Raw genomic sequence first — 10303 nt, forward strand, 5'->3', positions numbered from 1 at the left:
AACAAGAACTTCAGATTGACAAAACTGTGGGAAACTCAGGAATATTTAGTTCCCTTCCCATTTCTGCCTGCCACAGTGGGTACCTCACCCTCATGCTGGATAAATCAGAAGCTTCTCCATTGCAACCCTTGGCCCTCACCCTCTAGCTCTCCTTTAAGGGTCTTTTGTTCATGGCACCCCTTAAAAGAGGTTCAAAGATGTAGTGTCCACACCACTGGGCACATAGCACTGGGCCCATCACATAAAGATAAGTCATTCAGGTCTTTTGTTCATGGCGCCCCTTAAAAGGCTTTCTCCCTCAGTTCTATCTACCCAAACCACAACTCCCCCTTCCAAGCCAAATCTCAGTGCTATCTCTGCCATGTAGCTTTCTAAATCACATTCATCGCTCTGTTTCCTGGGCCCTCCTGTCTATGGATTTTATTGTATATGCTGGTGGTCTGAAACCACACAGCTGTTCATCTCAGCTCCATCTCTTCCCAAAGCAATGTCAGTTTTCTCTTCTGGAAAAGGAGGCAGTGATTCCAGCCTCAGTGGGCTGATAGAAGTTACTCACAAAATAATATCTGCAATACACTTGGTATAAGATGTGCCTACAGAGTTCCGGAAATGCTACTTGCCATCATCGCCTTCATTGTCTCCAGAAAGCAAGGTAATGGTATGGTCAAGAATGTGGACTCTGGAATCAGATATATGTTGTTCTAAGCTTAACTATGGGACCTTGGGCCAGCTACTTCCTCGCTGAGGCCCACTTTTCTCACAAGTAAAATGAAGTGAATGTAGCTTTCCCATCCCCATCACAGAACCTGTTTGGAAGGTTCAAAGATGTAGTGTCTGCAGCACTCAGCGCATAGCACTGGGCCCATCACATAAAGATAAGTCATTCAGGTATACATGCCCTCACGACCTAGAAAACTTTAAGGACACACACACACACACACACACACACACACACACACACGAGATACTTTACATGTCTTTGCATCTCTCGCTGCCTTGCCTAGTCCAGAACTTCTGCAGCTAGCAAGCCTAGAATAAATCATTATTGAAATTGAATTGAAAACCCCAGTAAGACGTATCTCCTCCCCTGTCACATGAAGCCTTCAAGTTGGTGGACGGGGCCTGCTGCCCTTTCACTCCCAGTCCCTTGGAGCAGAGCAGCCACCATTGTCTAGGCCTGGCTCTGGGGAATGAGGCAGTGCAGATGGGAGGAGATGGGGAAGGAAAAGTGGGACAAACGGGTTAGAGAAGGGTGTTCTGTCTGCTCCCAGTGACCTCAAGCAAACTGCCTTCGAAGGGCACTGATCTGGAGAGTCTGAGGAGTGAAGACAGACAATACACTAAACAGCCTTTACCCACCTAGTCCGTCACTGCAGAGGAAACCTGCCTCTCCCCAAAACACTGAAAATCAGTAGGGTGCTAAATGGAGGCATCAGGAGAGAGCTCCCTTCTTCAACAGAAATGATGATGCATTTCTGCAGTCATGAGACTGGGATTCAAAGCTGAGTTGAGCCGTCTCTACAGGTAAGCTCTAATCACTTAGCAACCCTGCCTCTCAGCCAGCCTTGTTACCGAGTGGCAGGAGTATGTATTTACTGCACCCTGCTCCCCACCCCGCGAACCCGTGGGAGCAGAACACAGAGCTTTAATAGGGGGAAGTACTCCAAAAGTGCAAATCCCCTTTAAAACTACAAAAAGAAGCCTGTGTCTTTGGTGTTTCTGAGCCAGAGCACTGTCATCAAAGCATGGGATTAAGCAGTACACTATCTAGTGCAGGGCTAAGGTTAAGCCCAGACACTAGAAATGGCTGCCTGGTTTTTAACTCTGGGTTTCTCATATGCTAGCCTGCTTGATCCCAAGCGAGTGACTTAACTTCCCTTTCTCTCCGTGATCTCATCTCTCACATGGTATCAATAATAGTACCTCCACGCAGGGTTGTCTATAAGGATTAAATGAGCTAATGTTTATAAAGCACTTACCATGTGCCTGGCACACGGTAAACACTGAACAACTGTTTGTTAAATAAAATAAATGCAAACCTCTGTTTCTCTGTAGCCAGACTAGCCTAGAGACAGGACTACGGGATGGTTAAAGCTTGCCAGTGGCACCCCCTGAGCATGGCTTCGAATCCTGGTCTCAGGATTTTAGAGCAAATCTCTCCGAACCTCAGTTTAGCCATCCCTAATGGAGATAAGAACAGTCCCTTCTCTGAAGGCTGCTGCAAGTTTTAGATATCGCCAATGTCCTGGACACGGTGCCTAACACAGCAGAGAGAGTAAGCATTCAACATGAAAGCAGAGTGTTTGTCGTCTGAATCTTGGAGAACCCTGGCTCCCGGGTTTTGCTTCTTCTGCGTTAACACAGGATACGTAGTTTTGGAAATGCTGCCACACTACAAGAGCAATTTCATCATTTTGCCAATGAAATTCCTAAACATCTTCTTCAGCCAAGCATGGGCAATCAATTTCCCCACTCAGCAAACCTCCCCCGCTCTTCTAAGCAGCAGAAGTGACTTTGCAGGACACAATAGAAGAAATGAGCATTTTAATAAAAACAAAATTCATCTTTGTTTACTGCACAGCTTTGGCAGAACAAGTACCTCAACCGAGGAGCCTGGAAAATTCTTGAAAGTTCTCATTTTATTCCAGCAAGTCCAATAGAATCGGACTGGCCTTGTGGGCCTGGGTCAGAATGAGTTGCCTCTGCCCATTTGCCTCAACACAGCACCAAGAACCCAGGAGCGTATAGGGTCGGGGTGTCGATGCATATCACTTGCCACTTCCTCTGTGAGACCCCGAACTCCATTTCTACAATGTCTGCTGCTTTGTCAAAACACTCAAAAAACAACACTAAAGAATATTGTAAAACAGGGGGGGAAAAGTATCCATCCACTCTAACACAATTCTTAATTTTGTGTGGAAAACTCTCTTCCAGTCTTTATGACATGCAGACATATTTCAACAGCTCTGTAGTCATACGGCAGAACTATAGCAGCTTCAACCAAGAACAGGATACTGTACAGCTCATGTCACTGAACTTTCCAAGTTAGGGCTTTTTCTTCCCTCACTCACTCTTCATTCAGGCAGTTGGTCACTCAATAAACATAAGTTTAACTAGCCTCTTGTGCTTTGCTCTGAGGAGTACAGAGATGACCAAGGTGCTGTACCCACCTTCACGCAGCTCTCAGTTTAGCAGAAGAAACAAGACAAGTCAGCCGGAAACCGGGGTGCACTAGGATGAATGCGTAAATTCTGGCAAAGTGCAGAGACGAGCATGTAAGGCAGACAGAAAAGCACTGTGAAGGATGGAGGAGACCAGACAGGATGTATACAAAGGCGTGAAGGCAGAGAAAAGCAAAGTATCATCAGGTAGCCAAAAATAGCTCTGTGTGACTGGATCATAGGCAGGTGGCAGTGGATGTCGGAAGAAAGAAATGACAAATCATTAAGATTCAAGCTTTGGGTTTCATTGTGAAGACCAGGGGAAGCTTTGTAAGGACTTTAAACAAGGTAGTAGCACAAACAGACGCTGATTTTAGGAAGACTGCCTTAGCAACAGGATAGAAGGGAGACTGGAGGGCAGGAGACAGGTACCAGGGGAACCATTTAACAGCACATTGCAGTTATCCATCAAGACAGGAAACGTCTAAACAACTGAGATGGCTTTTCCACTTACAAACTGTATCACCTTAGCAAGTGATAGCCTCGCTGGGCCTCAGCCTCCTCCTCAGTACAGCAGGAATAACAACAGCATATCCCTTACAGTGCTGGGGGAGGATTAAATGAGATGCTGCACGCAAAGTGCCTGGCACAGTGGCTGGTACCCAGAAGAGACTCAGCACTTGTGACTTCCCTTTCCTCATCCCTGTCCTGCACCTCATTCTTCTGGTGTGTAGCATGAAAGTGGCCGACCGGGTTCTACCCAAACAGCCTGACACCAGGCTGACACCAGGCTGACACCAGAGGGCAGCGGAGAAAGTTTGGAAGTGTTGCTGTCAGGACGCTTACTTAGAATTGGGAAACTGAGTCGAGAGCCCCACTGAGGTTGGAAAGTATGACTTTCTACTGGGGCTAATCAACAACGTGATGGGGTTTTCTCCATCAGTGTTCCTCGGTCTGGGTGTCAGTGCAGAGGAGGAGACTGACAGTTACATGTATCCAGACTTGGGATTTTACCTCGTGCATGTGACAAGGGAGCCAGGGATATAGGCAAGATCCTGGAGTCTATGCTCCTTAGGTCAGGCAAGCAGCCCTGCCTTCAGTGTCCTCTCTGCCCTGTTCCAGCTGTGAGACCTTCAGTCATCAACCTCTCTGAACCCCAATCTTCTCAGTAAAAAAGAAAATAGTACCTGTCTCATAACGTTATTCTGAGGATGATATGAGATTACTGCAATTATGTAAGATGCTCCTGTCACATATATATTTATCACTATTCTTGTCATCACCATCATCACCATCATCACCATCATCACCATCATCACATTTTGTGGGGTAAAAAGGGAAGGAAGGAAGGAAGGGGAGGCTGATGGGACAGGAGAATGGATGAAGGGGCTCAAAAGCTTGGTGATCCTCCTGAGGTAAAAGCAGAAGCTTTGAGTTCAGCTGGGGAGCTGTGGGTGGTGGGGGTTTCTGACTGTGATGGAGCATGGAAGGCTGGGATGGGGTGTGTCCTCCGTATGGATCATGGATGTTCAACTCACCTAGGATGACAGAGAAGAAGACAGTGAGCCAGGTGCTGAACCCTTCGTTGAATGTGGGGGTGAGGGGTGAACAAAAAGAAGAATCGACGAGGAGAGAAGAAGAGGTCGCTGTAGCCAGGTGGCATGGAAAGGAGGAGTTCTTGGCTGAGGATGGAGGATTAATGGTCTGGAAGCTGACAGAGGAAGCTGGAGCACAGACCCCACCTCCCAGCACTAGGGGGCCAGTGGTGTGGGAGTGTGGACGGTGTCCACTAGAGGGCGCTGCCGGCAAAGCCGTGAGCTGCGTGAACACTCAGGTTTCAGCACTACAGGCCGGAGGTAGACAGACATCGGTGTTCTGTGAAGTTCATCCAGATAGTAGAGAGGGGACTGTTTACGAGGGAGCAGGCTTGCAGAGGACGATGAGTTGAGAGGGGGGCGGGGACGGGCTCAAAGAGCAGTATGGGGACTGTATGGGAGAGGACACATGAAGGGCAGGAAGGCTTAACGGCTTGGGCTGTGGCCAAGGACAGGGGGATGTAAGGCCTGGTGGGATTAACTGTCCTCGCAGTTATAAATGGAGCTTTCTTTCCTCTTTACATCTTTTGTTTATTATAAACCTAACACATGCTTGTTTCAAACTAATTATTACTAAAGTGAAAAATCTACCTCTCCCACCCTGTTCCCCAGAAGCAACCACGGTTGGCTGTCCTCCCAGCTTTGATTCCCTACGTATGACAGGTAATACTCTCAACAAAAATCAGGTCCTACTATACTTGCTTTTCTGCGATGACTTTTATCACAGTACTATATTGGACATATCACTGCATATCAATATATAAAGATCTAGCTTGTCTATATTGCCGGATGCATTACCATTATCACTATATAGCAGCAATAGGAATAAAAATGGGTAGCAATTATTAAATGCTATAAGACAGGCACTATCTAAGCATTTAATATACATATATTATCTCATTTACTCTTCACACTTTATGAAGGAAGTTTTATTCGTTTTCTCATTTTACATGTGAGAAAATTAAGGCATAGAGAGGGGTTTAGCAACTTTGGTCAAGGTTATATAGCTCATGAGGGCTAGAGGAAAAAGCCAAACCTAGGCAACCTGGCCACAACGGCCAAATTCTTAACCATTAGCATAGTAAAGCTTAGTATATTACTTGGATATGCTATAAGCAAGTTAACTAGAGCTTCATCTAAGACATATAAGTTATTAACAATTTGTTACTGTTTATAAATAATGCTTAAATGAGTATCCTTATGCATGGAGCATTGCAAAAGCCTAAGTCCCTAAGAGAGAATTTTCTGGGTCAAATGATAGTTCCACATCTCCTGAAGTCCTGCTCAAGCAGATGTGTATCAGGAATTAATAAAGACAAGGTTGATGTTGAGGAGGAGGAGGAGGAGGAGGAAGAAGAGAGGGAAGATTAAGAGAAAGAAGTACAAAGAGGATATGTTTGTAATATATGGCCTTATACTGAGAAATTTCAACAATCCTATCTCAAAAGCAACATCTTTGTACAAAGAGATTTTATTTATGATGTTGTTTTGTTTTGATAACTATAATTAATAACAGTAGATTCCTTATGTGTTTTGTGAGAAAGAAAGGTGTGTGTCTGTTTTTACCACATTCTCCCAAGCCCTAGGTTTTAGTGACATTTTTAATTTTGCCTGTTTGAGGTGGAAAATAACATGTCAACCATCTCAATGCTGCTTTAATTTGCATTTCTTCATTATTATTTCTTTGTGCAACTTTTTATATGGCATAAGCCTTCTTCCATGGATTGCCTGTTAATTATTTTTTGAGCATTTTTCTAGTGGACCAATAACCATCATCTCATTGATCTGTATAAGCTCACTCATTCATTTCCTCACAAACATTTATTGAGCATCTAGTGTGTGCAGCTGCTGCCTTAGCACTAATTATACAGTGGTGAATAAGCAAAGCCTCAATATTTATGAAGTGGATAACGAGTGGAGGACATAGATAATAAGCAAATAGCTAAATAATGTAATTGCAGATAATGGCAAATGCTACAAACAATGTGCTTCTCTCAAAATGTTATGAAGAATATGAACAGTTCCTGATTTACACATTTCAGCTGTGATTTGCAACTTTGCCATAGTACAAAAGCGACATCCAGAAAGTGGCTGCCTAGAAGCCATAGCAAGTTTTGAATTTGGGTCTTTTCCTAGACTGATGATGTGCAGTCAGATACTCTGTCATGATGCTGGATGGCAGCAGCGAGTTGCAGTTTCCAGTCACCTACAGGGCCACGAGGGAAAACAACTGACACCACAGTGTGCTGCGTTGCTAAGCAGTGATGCTCAGGAGGTGAGGAGCGTCCAATACATTTTCAGCTTACTAACATTTCCAATTGATCGTGAGCGTACGGGGTTTTAACCCATCATAAGTCATGGGACCTCATAAACCTTTGTCTGCTTTCTATGTTGTGAATTTCGCCTGGTTTACCCATCATACTTTCAACTTTGCACAAGATATCTTAGTCATACCACAGTTGTCAGTTCTTTATGTAAGCAAGTCTGCCATTGTTTTCTTTACATCTCTTAGTGGTTTTCTTGTTTGCCAAGGACTCTCCACCTTAGTACTTCGAAAACCTTTCCTATGCTTTGTTCTAGTCTTTTAATGGCTTCTCTTTTTAACATCTAAGTCTTTGATTTGGCTGGAATATATTTTGGAACAAGGAGTGAGATACTCAGTTTGTTTTTTTTCCTGATGGCACCTGGTTGTCACATTAAATGAAGCCATGTATTAAACGATGCATCTTTTCTCACAGAAATGGTAAAGTGAAGGCCCAAACAAGGGAAGAGCCTTGCCCAGGGTCACATAGCAGACGAATGGTGAGTGTTCCTAGAACCTGCGGTTGCTGACTCTCGTAGCAGCGATACACAGCTGGACTTGTCATAGTTCCACCCCTTGGTGCACTTCAACTGCCCCCACTGACCCATGCTGAGATCCACGGAGTACAGCCCCCGCATCTTCCCTTCCCAATAAGTCCCCCACCTCTCTTGTTGAAAACTACCATGGAAATCCTGATACTGATAAATGGCCAGACACCTACTAATCTCTGGTAAAATACCTCATTTTGAAGTAGCTTTGGCCACAGTGAGCTGGGGGGCAGAGAGCAGATAGATTTGCCATTTAGGAACCAAAACAGAAAGCGTCTATTTTAAATAAAGAAGTTTGGCATTAATTTCATTCAACTGCTGACGGAGCAGCTGCCATCCTGAGTTCCTTCTAAAGCGGCTGCCTCGAGTTATGCCAAAGCAATAAGGCGGTGATCTGGAGGCTGCAGGGACTTGTCCTGAGGCCCTGGCCAGAACAAATCTAGGTTCCAAAAGGTTATTTTGAAAGAGCAGGTGCTTATACCATGTCCAATGCAGCCTGGCCAAATATTCCATTTCATTTAGTGTTTCCTATGCATTGTGACCCTTCTCTCACTCTGTTTCCAGAGACTGGATTTTTTACCCCTGTAAGAGACAGGCCCACAGAAAGAGGTCTCCAGGGAAAAAGGAAAGTGAAGTGGAAGTCACTGGGGCTACTTGAGACATCATTTTTAAGCTGATATTTTCCTTCAGTTACCAGGAGGTTTTCAGTCAAATTGTTCCAACAAAATAGGTGAATAATTGCCTCATTATTTCACTTGGTTTTCTATGGAAAGACACAGCCAAATATATTGGCAAGTGCTTCTTGTCCTATTAACCATGATGGACATTTTGTTCTTCTCTCCCAAACCCTGAACTAAATGTACTGCTTGTAATAAGGTAAAATAACCTTTAGCATGCCCCTCTGTTCCCTATATCTAGGCAGAGTGGGCCGCAGCTTCTGCACTGAAATTCAAAGTCCTTCCTCCCATGCTAATGATGTCAGTTAGATCCACCAGCAAAATGGTAGAAAGAGACCTGGATTCTAGTTCCAGGACAGGATATACACATTACCGATAGAGAAGGGGCTTGGGGCAGTGAAAAACAGCAGCGGTGATGATGGGAAAGTGGGGGACTGGGTCTGTCTGAAGGCCAAGGCAGACTGAGATCCTGCTGGGATTCTGGGAGGTGTTGAGAGAACACAGGAACCGTACCAAGACGCCTTTTACCTGGCGTCTTCTCCGACTTGGCCCAAACAAAACAGTGCAAAGAGATACAGCCAAGCTACAGAAGAGCCCTCCTTTTAGTTAGCAAGAGCTTAGGACTCCTAAGGTTGACACCAAGATGTGAAGGTGTGAACTTGTCTCTCTCTACCACTGGGACCATCTGACCTCAGTCCCTTGACCCCAGCATGCCTTGAGACAGCAGGGAACTGTAAGAAGCTTTGGGCCTTGACATCAGGACACTCTAGGTTTTATGCAAGCTGTGAACTACACCCTCTCTTTAATGATGGTTCCAAAGGAGGGAACTGTGACGAGTTCAGTTGTGTATCACTGCCATGAGTCAGCAACCCCAGAACTTAGACACAGTTAGGTCATCACTAATTTTCTATGCGACCCTGGGTAAGGTTCTTTTCTTGTCTGGGCCTTCCACTTCTGCTCTCTTTTGGTGATCAGGAGTCTCCATCTGCCCGTTTTCTGTACCCCTACTACAATGTCCTAGATCCTTGACTCTGGCTCTGCGCTTGAGTCCACATTCATTATTCATCATTCATTTGCCCACTGTTTACTATGCACCTCCTCTGGCCCAGCACTCAGTTAATTAGGCCAAATGGAAGCAAAGAAGACACGGCCCTGGCCCCAGAAAGCATACCAGTTTGCAACCTTATCAGGCTCCCTACCCATCTTCATAATAAATCTGATTTTGTTTCACTCCTTTACTATCCTGAAATTAAACTTATAGACCTTATAACCTTCTTACACAGACAAATTCAAAAAGATAGATAAATGCCCTGCCATGTAAAAAAGAAATGAAAGCAATCCGTAAAAAGCACCATGTATTTAAATGTGTAAATGCTCACACAGAGCTCAACAGGAAGACTGAATGAAAGGCAGAAGCATGCGCTTTTATACTGCATCCCCATGAATGCAGACGCTGTAAACACAAACTGACACAGAGGTGTTGTCTTGACTACACTAATTCCAAAATCAGCATCACAGTTGTTACACGGTGCTCTGAAATGGTAGATGCATCTAGGTAAACCTGGGGAAACAGTTTTCCTCTTCTATCTCTTTACACAATAATTACATTAAAATTGTGTGCATAAAGGGAGAGCAAAACCCTTTGTGCTCATCTGTAAAATATCTCACATACAAGTTCAGATCATTATAAATGAGATTTTCATCCCCAGGGAAGTTCATTGAAACATTTTCAAAAATGAGCCGGGCGTGCTAGTGCACACCTGTAATCCCAGCACTCGGGAGACTGAGGCAGGAGGATCGTTGCGAGTTCGAGACCAGCCTGGGCTACACAGTGAGCTCAAGGGCAGCCTGAACTGCACAGCGAGACCCTGTCTCAAAAAAGATTAAAAAAAACTTTCAAAAATGATATGAGATGCCGAACTGTTTGTTCGTTTTGCAAGACTCTCCCGGGTGTTACAGTACATCTCAGCGTTCCCATTTCGTCTACTAAATACCCTCATGCATTTCCCAAAACTCCCCT

The sequence above is a fragment of the Chinchilla lanigera genome, unplaced genomic scaffold (genome assembly GCF_000276665.1).
Source record: "Chinchilla lanigera isolate Chin_1 unplaced genomic scaffold, ChiLan1.0 scaffold00089, whole genome shotgun sequence".
Lineage (NCBI taxonomy): Eukaryota > Metazoa > Chordata > Mammalia > Rodentia > Chinchillidae > Chinchilla > Chinchilla lanigera.